General features: G+C 33.0%; 1 long non-coding RNA gene across 1 annotated transcript in view; it reads right to left on the bottom strand.

The window, feature by feature from the left end:
* LOC129059081 (uncharacterized) overlaps positions 1-12,885 on the bottom strand; it is a 101,211-nt gene that overhangs the window by 41,156 nt on the left and 47,170 nt on the right. The window lies entirely within an intron of this gene.

The raw sequence follows: 12,885 nt of genomic DNA, 5'->3' as shown, positions 1-12,885 counted from the left end.
CTGGTCTGGAGATCCATCTATCTGCCACGGCCGAGGAAGGCTTGGCCCTACAGTCGTTAGGTGTCGACAGGATTTGCAGCACATTACTGAACACTCACCAAAACGTGAGAATGATTTCCAATTTACTGTCAGTCAAGTGAAGCAAATTTATATGAAACAAATTATTTGAGATTCTTGTTATATAAATTTTCAATTTTTCCCCATTACAATGCCACTACAGCCAAGTGAATAGTTTCTATTTTAGCCAGTTTATATTTCTCTTTTTTATTTTTGCATAGTATTTTCATGTTCTTATATATTTCTCCATTTGTCTTCTCTGGGCTGTCATTTCCAATATTAAAGCCTTCTTTGTTCTTCATAGGAAATATTCATGTTCCATTTTTGTCCTTGCATAAAGTATAGGAATCCAATCTTTATCAAAGGTTGTGCTTTCTTGGGTTTTCTGCCATGTATTTTCTTTGTTAGTCAAGAACTACTTTTACGTCCTCTCCGTTCCCTCTCTCCCTCCCTATGGAGATCCAGGCTTTTTATGCCCCGTGTCTATCTGCCATTCTATTAGGTGTGCTCATGACACTGGCTTCTCAGACTTGTGAGGACTACAGTTAATGTATTATTTGGTTTCTAATTTAGTATTAGGTGAAAATGGCTTTTGCATTACTTTAAAGCACCAGATCCATTGTAATTCCCATAAAAAAACTAAAAACATCCCCGGTCTTATAGCACCTTTTGTGGATTTGCTATTTAAGCATTCATATACTGTACAACATTTTTGTGAGCTCTTTGCACATTGATGATAAAGTAACACGTGCCTCTGAAGAAGAATGACAAAACAACCTTAATTAGTACTATAACATACAATGTCAAGAAACCACATAATAGTAATGTGAAATTTAACTGTCATTTTTATTGAGTGTCCAGACAAAGGCTTTATGTCACTAAGAATAAAGTTAAAGATATCTAAAAATAAGAGGATATTGGGATGTTGTTTGGCACTCTGTTTGTCTCACTTATTCAAAGTGACAGCAATTATGTCATGGTTTTACTTCCAATAGTTCTCTCTAATATGTTCAAATATAAAGATATATGATGGCTCTTTAGTCACCATGATTTTTTTGGTCATAATTATGTGGACACATAACTTTATTTGTTAACATGTGTGAAGGAAGATAAATCTTGTGGCCCCCAAATCACTAAGCTAAATAGAAAAGTCAAGCTGGGAAATGCTTAGGGCTAACCTACCTCCAATTCTATTCAAAGTCACCCCTCTGCTCACTGAGATAGATGCATAACTGATTGCCTCCTTGGAAAGGCCAATCAGAAACTCAGAAGAATGCAGCCCTTCCTCTCTCACCTATCTGTGACCAGGAAGCCTCCCTGATTGCCTCCAGTTCTGCCTTTGCTTCAGGTTTTCCTGCCTTTCCAGACTGAACCAATGTACTTCTTACATATATTTATTGATGTCTCATGTCTCCCTAAAATGTATAAAACTAAGCTGTGCCGTGACCACCTTGGGCATATATTGTCAGGGCTTCCTGAGACTCTGTCACGGGCACACATCCTCAACCTTGGCAAAATAAACTTTCTTAATTAACTGAGACCTGTCTCAAATTTTCAAGGTTCACACATGAAGAAAAATAAATATTTATCTTCCAAATAATGCACTTTTAAAAATCAGCATAGTATGATATTACAAACTACTGCATAGGTGTTAAAAATAAAATGTTTCGGTCAGGCACCGTGGCTCACACCTGTAATCCCAGCACTTTGGGAGGCCGAGGCTGGCAGATCACGAGGTCAGGAGATCAAGACCATCCTGGATAGCACAGTGAAACCCAGTCTCTACTAAAAATACAAAAAATTAGTCGGGCATGGTGGTGGGCGCCTGTAGTCCCAGCTACTGGGGAAGCTGAGGCAGGAGAATGGTGTCAACCCGGGAAGCGGAGCTTTCAGTGAACCGAGATGGCGCCACTGCACTCCAGCCTGGGCGACAGAGCAAGACTCCGTCTCAGTGAATAAATAAATAAATAAAATAAAATAAAATAAAATAAAATAAAATGTTTTTTAATCTTATAGAATTTAGAATTTCAAGTTAAATATTATTAAATTTTATACTATAATAAGAATTTAAATATCAAGTAGAACATTATTTATCTTAACATCTCTTAAATATGTGGACCTATATATAGAACTACAGAATACATGTAATGTTTAACATATTTAAAGAGTGAGAAGTTTTGAATTTTCTAAGACTAACATTCTGGCCCATTTTAGAATATATCTTTCAATTATACTTAATCACACATTGAAATTCCAAGTAACATAAAAATAAGACTCTGGAGTCCAGTTGAACTAATGTAGATTATTTTGATAGTGTTTTTTTACTGGTATAAATAAATATTACAATAACTTGCAGATCATAAGCAAAACGCATACATAAAAAGACGTCCTTAATCTTTCTGATGAAGATTGCTACAATAGCAAATCACATAGTGTCTCGATGGGGCCCATTAAAAATTTGCAGAGTATTTTAAAACTATTTTGTGCATGATGATGATGGGAGAGTCATTATTTATGACCAAAGTTTCACTATGACCTTGGGAAAGAGAAGGGCTATAAATATTTATTTTTAAATGTTATGATGATATTATCTAATGAAATGTTTGTCAAATTGCAGATCTAGACTCTTAGTGGATCATGGATTTAATGCACTAGTTTGTGACTAACATTTCAATATGAAATAGACTGGAATAAAATAGGAGACAGTGGACCAAAAAACAGTGTACATTTTTAATACATAGAAGAAATACACTTCATAAAATTTTTACTTGTTTTACATATTCTTTTTTTCCTATTTAGCCAGTAAAAGCCAGTATGACCATACCAGTTGTTTATGTTTGACATTTATACAAATTTTTTAATCCATGTGTTGTGATGCTGGATTCCATTCCATAAGTAATGTTAAACGTCTTCAATACAAAACCTGGATATTATTTACATAATTTTAATGTTTATAGGTCACATATTCTTCTTACTGTTATTCATAATCAAAAATGTTAGAGCTTGCGACTACAGTGAAATTTTCTATAATAATGGGAGGTGATAATGAAATTTGTTAAACATACTGCATTAACAAATGGCACCAGCTAACAAAGTTAGTTTCTAGCAAAAAATAAAAGCAAAACTATTGCAATATTTTTAAAAGTAGATTTTTCACTCTGAACATCTTGATGGTATACATTCTGGAGGATATTTAAGAATTAGAGTATTATTCTTTTCTATTAACTAGCATGCTTTCTGTTTATTCTCTTATTCCAGTTTGAGGTCAATCCAAAAACTTCATGGAGCTGAATGTTTCCATTTTCCAGTAATGCATAAGAACATAAACCGTATGAATTATGAATAGATAAAAGTGAGTGGCCAAGAGTATTACCATCTTGAAGGCTCCTGCATTTAAAGAGATGGTGAAATAGTTATAATTCAGGTCAGCATCCTAATGCAAATTATATCCATTCTAGAGAAGAATTGGGTATTTCCAGCTACTGCGTGTTTTTGTGTACAAGTAGAAAACTGAGAAATAATGTTCTTGCCATCAGAAAAAGCAGCTCTATCAACTTGTTCTATTCTATTCACAGTGTTGTATAATAATCCCATTCCCTCTCACCCTGAAAAAGACAGATTATTGACTACATTCCACACTTATTATTTCATTTTCCCTTTAGAAATAGTTACCCCCAGGAGTTTTTTAATATCAAGCTATAAACTTATGTGAGAAAGTTAAGTTTATAAGGCAATATCTATGTGCATATATGTGTAAGGTTATGAAGCTTTATTCTGAATAAAATTTGAATATATCTTAGAGGACAGTTCTAATCAATTCTTAAATAAAGTGACAACTTTAAATTATCAGCCAGTGTTGTTGCTTATTGCAATGGTCTCTCAAATATACAGAAAAACTTTGAAAAAGAAAGTGACTTGTTCCACATTATGTATCTTGGATATGAAACACAATGAGCTCTTGTAGATCTGACAGTCACGAAGGAAATATTATTCATTATGTATTTACATTTATTGGATTAAAACTCTGTATGTGCCCTGTTCAATTAATAATAATATAGAATAGAGTGAACTATGAAATACAGTGTGCCTTTTTAAAAGCCCTAATATGGAAAAAGACAAGCAGTTTGTCCTAATGAATGCATCTAATTGGTGCACTTTATTACAAAACACTGGAGCAGCATTTTTCAAGAGGCAGTTCTATTTGTAACTGGCTGTCTTCAGCATGTCATGGTGTAATAAATGTGCTGCCGACTACAACTGCTGATTAGCATTTCTGGAATCACAAGAAGTTAGTAAAAGCTGTTTGCCATTAAAGAAAGACCTTTTTAGCAGTCTTCTGAAAGAGAGCTATAGTCCAATGACCTGTGGTTGTTATTCAGTGTAAGTAACTTCTGGAAGATTTCCTATAATCTATTTGGTGATCTATGCACATGATCAAAAAGAAAGAAAATGCTAATGAGAAAATTATGTTATATTGTTGTATGTTACAATATTTCAATATTTCTACATAAGTATGTTTGAAACATCTATTGCAAGGAGTAGCCTTCACTATAATTATCTAAAACACATTATTATTATTTTTGCATTTTGTTTTATGCTTCTCAATAACTCAGAGTCAACAACAAATGTAAATAAAACACCATTGAAAAGTAAAATGAATAAGAACTAGATATTAATAGAGTGGAGAATGACAAGTGAGGCCAAACCCAAATTCTCTTAATAGAATTTGAATGGCACACTAAAAGAAAAATGTTATTCATTTTTTAATAGAAAATATAATACAGTGCAAAATTGTTGAGACATCAGGTAGCTATTAAATCCTGAAAATATTAAAACTATGCATTTAATAATCATTTTTAGGATTCAAAATGGGAGTAAAGACACAAATCATATGCTGCTAAATAATAACTTTCAGTGCTTTCAGACTATTAGTATATTGTTACTCTTAATTTTTTCCATTAATTATTTCTAAAAGTTGAGTCTCATAATTCACCTATTTTTAACTTCAATTTAAACAAAATAGTTTTACATAGCTGGATCTCCTCAAGTTTTTGAGAATAAAGTAAATATGTATGTATTTTTATATTACGAAAGGAAGTTATTTTTAACAACAGTCCTCTGAATTGAAAACCTTGATAACTTAAAATACAATGCATATGTCAGTGGACAAAAAAGACACACTGAATTCTTGGTGAATAGATATGGTAACAGACAAAAGATATTTTTACATAGTTTAAAAAGGGAGAGGGAGAAGGGGAGAGTATATTGGCTCAGAGACTAAAAGGAGGGGAAAAGACAAAGCATTGGAATAGAATTAACTACAAACTGACTTTCAGGCTTCCAAAACTCTTGCTCTAACTATTGTGTTTTTTTCTTTTTGCTTCACTCCCTCCCACTGTAGTCCAATTTGCTATAAAGTCACCTCCTTCTCCTAAGAATCATGTGTTATCTATGTAACAGTTGGCTCCCCATTTTAAAATCAAGATAAAGAAATAACTGGCCATATTTAGTAAGGTGCTTACAGATAGAATAACCAACTTGGATAAACTAAGATCAGCTGGTGAAGTATTTTATTAACATGGGTCAGTTCCATAAAAAGAAGTGCATGTGAGTAATATCAGAGAAAACAACAAAATAGGAAGTGCCAGGAACTGTCTCTCCACCTAGACATTAATTATACTGGCAGAAACCATCTGACGTGATTGTTGTGGAATTCTGAAGTCTACTTGAATGCTTGCAGCTTCCAAGTTAAAGCTCGACTGTAAAATTACCACTAATATCAGTAAATATCAGCATGGTAGTAACTATCCATCTCCCATTCCTTAGTGTTGAGTCAGGCAGCTATGGGGCCACAACCCACAGGGACAGCTACAGGAGTTAGGGCAGGCAATAAGGACCTTATCCTCCTTACTGGGATTCTGTATTCTAGTTCTACTAGTGATTAAAGAAGAAGTAAAAGCACAGAAGATGGCTGACATTGTTTCAACACCCACTGGCTGAGCAGCTTCTAGGGAAAAGAAAGGGACTACACTTTCCTTTTTGAAACTTCAAAAACAATTGCACGTAGAGTAGAAATTGAAAAGTGATGAACTTTTCCCTGCATGGATGCACAGAAAAAGACACAGGTTCAGAAATAAATCTGAGAATGTTTTCTTTGCTATGCAGAAGATTTTAGTTTAACATATTTCCACTTGTCTATTTTTGCTTTTGTTGCCTGTGCTTTTGGGTCATATCCAAAACATTATTGCCAAAATCAATATAAAGGAACTTTTCCCTTATGTTTTCTTCTAGGAATATAGCAGTTTCAGGTATTATGTTCAGGTCTTTAATTCGTTATGAATAGATTTTTGTGTGTCGTATAAGGGGCCAATTTTATTCATTTGCATATGAGTATTCAGTTTTTCCAACACAGCTTATTGACAAAACTGCCTTTTCATTATTGTGCATTATTGACATACTTGTTGAAGATCAATTGACCATATATGCATGGGTTTATCTGGGGCCTCTCTATTCTGTTTCGTTGGTCTATATATTTGTTTTTATTCTAGTACATTTTGATTACTGTAGCTTTGTAATATATTCTGAAATCAGGCAGTGTGAATGAAGCCTTCAGTTTCGCAATGGTAACAACCAACAAAATAAAAACAATCTACAGAATGGGAGAAAATGTCCGCAAACCATCTGATAAAGTATTAACTCTAAAATATATAAGGAACTATTTCAACTCAGTAGCAAAAAATTCCCCAAATAACTCAGTTGATGACAACAACAATTTTAAAAATTGGCAAAGGAACTGAATTGAATACATGTTTCTCCAAAGAACATATACAAATGGCCCACAGGTATACGAAAAAAGTGCTGAATGTCACCTATTATCAGTGAAATGCAAATCAAAACCACAATGGAATATCATCTTACATATCTTAGATGGCTAATATTTTAAAAAATAAGAATAAGCACTGGCAAGAACATGGAGAAAGGGAGCTCTTGTATGCTGTTGGTGGGGATATAAATTAGCACAGCCACTAAGGAAAACAATATGGGGGTTTCTCAAAAAATTATAAATAGAAATACCATATCATTTAGCAGTTCTACTTCTGGGTAAATACACAAAATAATTAAAATGAGGTTCTCAAAAAGATTTCTGCATTCCTTGTTTCTGCAATGTTTATTGCAAAATTATTAACAATTGCCAAAACATGGAAGCACCTTAATGCCCATTGCCCGATGAATCAATAAAGAAAATGTGGAACATATATATAGTGAAATATTATTCCATGTTAACAAAGAAGGAAATTTTGCCATTTGTGACCATATGGATAAACTTGGATGACACTTATTCTAAGTGAAATAAGCTAGACACAAAAGAACAAATATTACCAGATACCACTTATAGGAGAATCTAAAATAGTCAAAATCATAGAAACAAGTAAAATGATTGTTGCTAAAGGCAGAGGAAGGAAGAAATGGGAGTTATTAGTCAAGGGGTATAAAGTTTCAGTTACTCAAGATAATTAAGTCCTAGATCTACCATACAGTATAGTGCCTATAGTTAATAATCTTATGTTGCATACCCTGAAATTATTTAATGTGGCCATACATTTTTTTATTTTTTTAATTAATTTTTTATTTCTATAAGTTATTGGGGAACAAGTGGTATTTGATTACATGTGAGACTTTGGTGTACCAATCACCTGAGCAGTATGCAATGCACCCAATTTGTGGTCTTTCATCCCTCACCACCTTCCCTCCCTTTCCCCCCAAGTCCCCAAAGTCCATTGTGTCATTTTTATGCCTTTGCATCCTCATAGCTTAGCTTCCACTTATGAGAACATACAGTGTTTGGTTTTCTATTCCTGAGTTACTTCACTCAGAATAAGTCCCCAATCTCATCCAGGTCACTGCAAATGCTGTTAATTTATTCCTTTTTATGGCTGAGTAGTATTTCATTTTATATATATATATATATATATGCACACACACACATATATACATACATATATATGTATGTGTGTATATATATAATATATATAATATATATATAATGTACACATACATATATGTATATACATATATACATATACATATATACATATACATATGCACATATATACATATATACATATATGTATGTGTATATAAATATATATGCACACACACATATATATACATATGTATATATATAACAAAATTTCTTTATCCATTTGTTGATTGATGGGCATTTGGGTTGGTTCCACGATTTTGCAATTGCAAATTATGCTGCTATAAACATGTGTGTACAAGTATCTTTTTCAAATAATGACTTCTTTTCCTCTGGGAAGATACCCAGTAATGGGATTGTTGGATCAAATTGCAGTTTTACTTTTACTTCATTAAAGAATCTCCACACTGTTTTCCATAGTGGTTGTACTAGTTTACATTCCCACCAGCAGTGTAGAAGTGTTCTCTGTTCACTGCATCCACACCAACGTCTTCTGTTTTTTTATTGTTTTATTATGGCCATTGTTGGAGGAGTACGGTGGTATTGCATTGTGGTTTTAATTTGCATTTCCCTGATCATTAGTGATGTTGAACATTTTTTCATGTTTGTTGGCCATTTGTATATGTTTTTTTGAGAATTGTCTGTTCATGTCCTTAGCCCACTTTTTGATGGGATTGTTTCTTTTTTTCTTGCTAATTTGTTTGAGTTCATTGTAGATTCTGGATATTAGTCCTTTGTCATATGTATAGATTGTGAAGATTCTCTCCCAATCTGTGGATTGTCTGTTTACTCTGCCAACTGTTCCTTTTGCTGTGCAAAAACTCTTTAGTTTAATTAAGTCCTAGCTATTTATCTTTGTTTTTATTGCATTTGCATTTGGGTTCTTTGTCCTGAAATCCTTGCCTAAGCTAATGTTGAGAAGGGTTTTTCCAATGTTATCTTCCAGAATTTTTAAGTTTCTGGTCTTATATTGAAGTCCATGATTCATCTTGAGGTTGATTTTTGTATAAGGTGAGAGATGAGGATCCAGTTTCATTACCCTACATGTGGCTTGTCAATTACCCTAACACCATTTTTTGAATAAGATGTCCTTTCCCTACTTTATGTTTCTTTATGTTTTTGTTTGCTTTGTTGAAGATCAGTTGGCTGTAAGCATTTGGATTTACTTTTGGGTTGTCTATTCTGTTCCATTAGTCTATGTGCCTATTTTTATACCAGTACCGTGCTGTTTTGGTGACTATGGCCTTATAATATGGTTTGAAGTATGGTAATGTGATGCCTGGAAAACCTAGCCAGACCAATCAGACAAGAGAAAGAAATAAAGGGCATCCAAATATGTAAAGAGGAAGTCAAACTGTCACTGTTTGCTGATGATGTAATTGTTTACCTAGAAAACCCTAAAGACTCCTCCAGAAAGCTCCTAGAACTGATAAAAGAATTCAGCAAAGTTTCTGGATACAAAATTAATGTACACAAATCTGCAACTCTTTTATTTACCAACAGTGGCCAAGCTGAGAATCAAATCAAGAACTCAATCCCTTTTACAATATTTGAAAAAAAAATTTGAAAAAAATACTTTTGGAATTTACCTAATCAAGGAGGTGAAGACCTCCACAAGGAAAACTATGAAACACCTCTGAAGGAAATAATAGATGACACAAACAAATGGAAACACATCCCATGTTCATGGATGGGTAGAATCAATATTGTGAAATTGACCACACTGCCAAAAGCAATCTACAAATTCAAGGTAATTCCCATTAACACATCACCATTATTCCTCAGAGAATCAGTAAAAACAATCCTAAAGTTTATATGGAACGAAAAAAGAGCCCACATAGCCAAAGCAAGACTAAGCAAAAAGAAAAAATCAGTATATCTAAGGATTTACTAAGAGAGTAGTTCTTATATTAAAAGCTCTTGACACATATAATCACACATTTAATAATTAATAAATAAGGGAAGAGGGAATTTTTGGAAGTGATATACAAGTTTGTGGCATAAATAGTGGTGATGGTTTGATAGCTGTGTACTTATCTCTAAATTCATTCTAAATTCATCAATATGAAATTACATGCATTAAGTATGTACAGTTTTCATATGTCTGTCATACATCAAAAAGCCATTTTAGAATCACCTGAAAAGTAATCCTCAATAAGATTATCAGTATTTTTTTATTAGAAACATTGGAAGCCAGAAGACAGTGGGCTGATATATTCTAAGTATTGAAATTAAAAAAAAAAAAATTAAAAAGTCAACTAAGAATTTCATATCCAGCAAAAATGTCCTTAAAATATTATGGAAATGTTACAATGTTCCCAGACAAACAAAGTCTGAAGGGGTTAGTTACCTAAACATTAATTCAAAGCTTAGTTATGAATAAATAAGAACTCTGGTAAAGGAAAATACATGAGAAGTTATAACACCTGGTATTGTAAGTTTGGTTTGTAACTCCATATAATTATAAAAGAAATGCATACAAACAAGTATTATTCTATGCTGTTGGGTACACAATGCAAAAAGATAGAATCTGTGAAATCAGAACAGGGATGGAGTGCAGAGCTTCATAAAAACATAGTATTTGTATAGCACTTATGATGTAGAAATATGAAATAGAGAACTCTAAAAATAATGGTTGGAGACTTTCAAACCCTTCCTATCCTACTATTCAATAATGGATAGATGAACAAAGCAGAAAAGTAAGTAAATGAAGGATGTATACAAAACAATAAATTACAGAACAGGGGAGGGGTACAGAACTTCATAAGAACAGTTTTTGTATAGCATTTATGATGGTTACTTTTATGTGTCAACTTGACTGAGCTAAGAGATGTCCAGATAGCTAGTAAAATATTATTTTGTTATTTTGGGGAATATCTTTGAAGGTATTTTCAAGACAGTTCAACATTTAATTTGTAGGCTGAATACAATCTATTCAGAGATAAGGAAGGGAAACTGTTATATCTTCTTGAGCTAGAACATTCATGTTTTCCTGCCCTTGGACATCGGCAACCTTGGTTCTCAAGTCACACTAGAAGTTTTATCGTTAGCCTTCCAATTCTTGAATATTTGGGTTTGGACTGGGACTTACCTCATTGGCTCCTCTGACCCTCAGGCCTGTGAATTTGGACTCAGTTACCCCTCTGGCTTTCCTGGTTCTAGCTTACAGAGAGCAGACTGTGGGACTTCTCAGCCTCTATAATAATGTGAGTCAATTTCTATAAAAAATTTCCTCTGTCTTTCTCTCTCTCTCTCTCTTTGTGTGTGTGTGTGTGTAATAAGAGCAATAGAAACAAAATAGAGTTGAGTATACTAATATAAGAAAACAAATTGACTTTACATTTTAAAAGACTACAAGAAACAAAGGACATTAAATATTAATAAAAGATTCAATACCTTCAGAAGATATAATGATTATAAACAGTTATGCACCCAACCACAAATTATCAAAATATATGATACAAATGGTGACAGAAAAAAAGGGAGAAATAGAGAACTCTATAATAATGGTTGGAGACTTTCAAACCCTTCCTGTCCTACTATTCAATAATGGATAGATGACCAAAGCGGAAAAGTAAGTAAATGAAGGATGTATAAAAAACAATAAATAATCCACCAAATAACATTAGAATATACATTCTTCTCAAGTGTACATGAGGCATTCCTTGGGATATGCCATACATTAGGCCACATCTCATCTCAATAGGTTTTAAAAGTTTTTAAAAGATACACAAAATATTTTTTCCAACCACAACACAAGTAAGATATGAATAACAAAACATTTAAAAATTCACAAATATGTGGAAATTAAACAACAGACTGTCAAACAACTAATGGACCAAAGAATAAATTACATAGGAAATTAGAAAATACTCTGATATGGCTCAAAATGAAAAGAAAACCTACCCAAACTTATGTTAAGTACAAAAAAAATTAATGTTGAGAGGGAAATTTATAGCACTAAATGCCTACATTAAAAAAAAATCTAAAAGTAATAACCTAACTTAACAATTTAAATAACTGGAAGAATAACACCAAAACAAAGCCAAAACTAGCTGTAGAAAGTAAATAATAAAGATTAAAGTGGAAATAAACAAAATAAAGAATAAAAACAATAGATCAATGAAACTGAAAGTTGATTCTTGGAAAACATCTAAAAATTGACAATATTTTAGTTACCATAACAAATGAAAAGAGAGAGAAGACTCACATAAGTAAAACCAAAAGTGAAAGTGCAGAATTTGTTACAGAGATAAAATGATTATAAGAGCATAGTACAAATGACTGTATACCAACAAATTAGATAACCTAGAAGACATAAACAATTTTCTTGAAATACACAAATTACCGAAACTGAGAAAGTAACAGAAAATCTCACCTAAACTATAATAATCAAAGAAATTAAATCAGCAATAAAAAAACCTGAATAAATTTCCGGGATGATATGCATTCACCAATAAAATCTACCTAATATTTAAAGAATTAACATCAATCCTTCTCAATCTTTTGCAAAAGAATAAAAAGAAGTTGATATTCATCTGAGGTGGGCAGACAGGAGAGAAAGAAAGAAAGAAGGAAGGAAGGAAGGAAAGAAAGAAAGAAAAGAAAGAAAGAAAGAAAGAAAGAGGGAAAGAGGAAAAGAAAGAGGGAAAGAGAAAGAAGGAGAGAAGGAGAGAAGGAAAGAAAGAACGGGAAGGGGAAGGAGAAGGGGAAGGGAAGAGAAGGGAGGGAGGGAGGAAGGAAGGAAGGAAGGAAGGTTCCTAATTTATTCTGTGAGGACAGCATCATCTCATGCCAAAGCCAGATAAAGAGATGAGACAGAAAGAAAAAGAGAGAGGGAAAGAAGG

Source organism: Pongo abelii, chromosome 3 (genome assembly GCF_028885655.2).
Source record: "Pongo abelii isolate AG06213 chromosome 3, NHGRI_mPonAbe1-v2.0_pri, whole genome shotgun sequence".
In the NCBI taxonomy this organism is placed as follows: domain Eukaryota; kingdom Metazoa; phylum Chordata; class Mammalia; order Primates; family Hominidae; genus Pongo; species Pongo abelii.
Note: the sequence above shows the minus strand (reverse complement) of the source record. Positions and strands in the feature narration are given on the sequence as shown.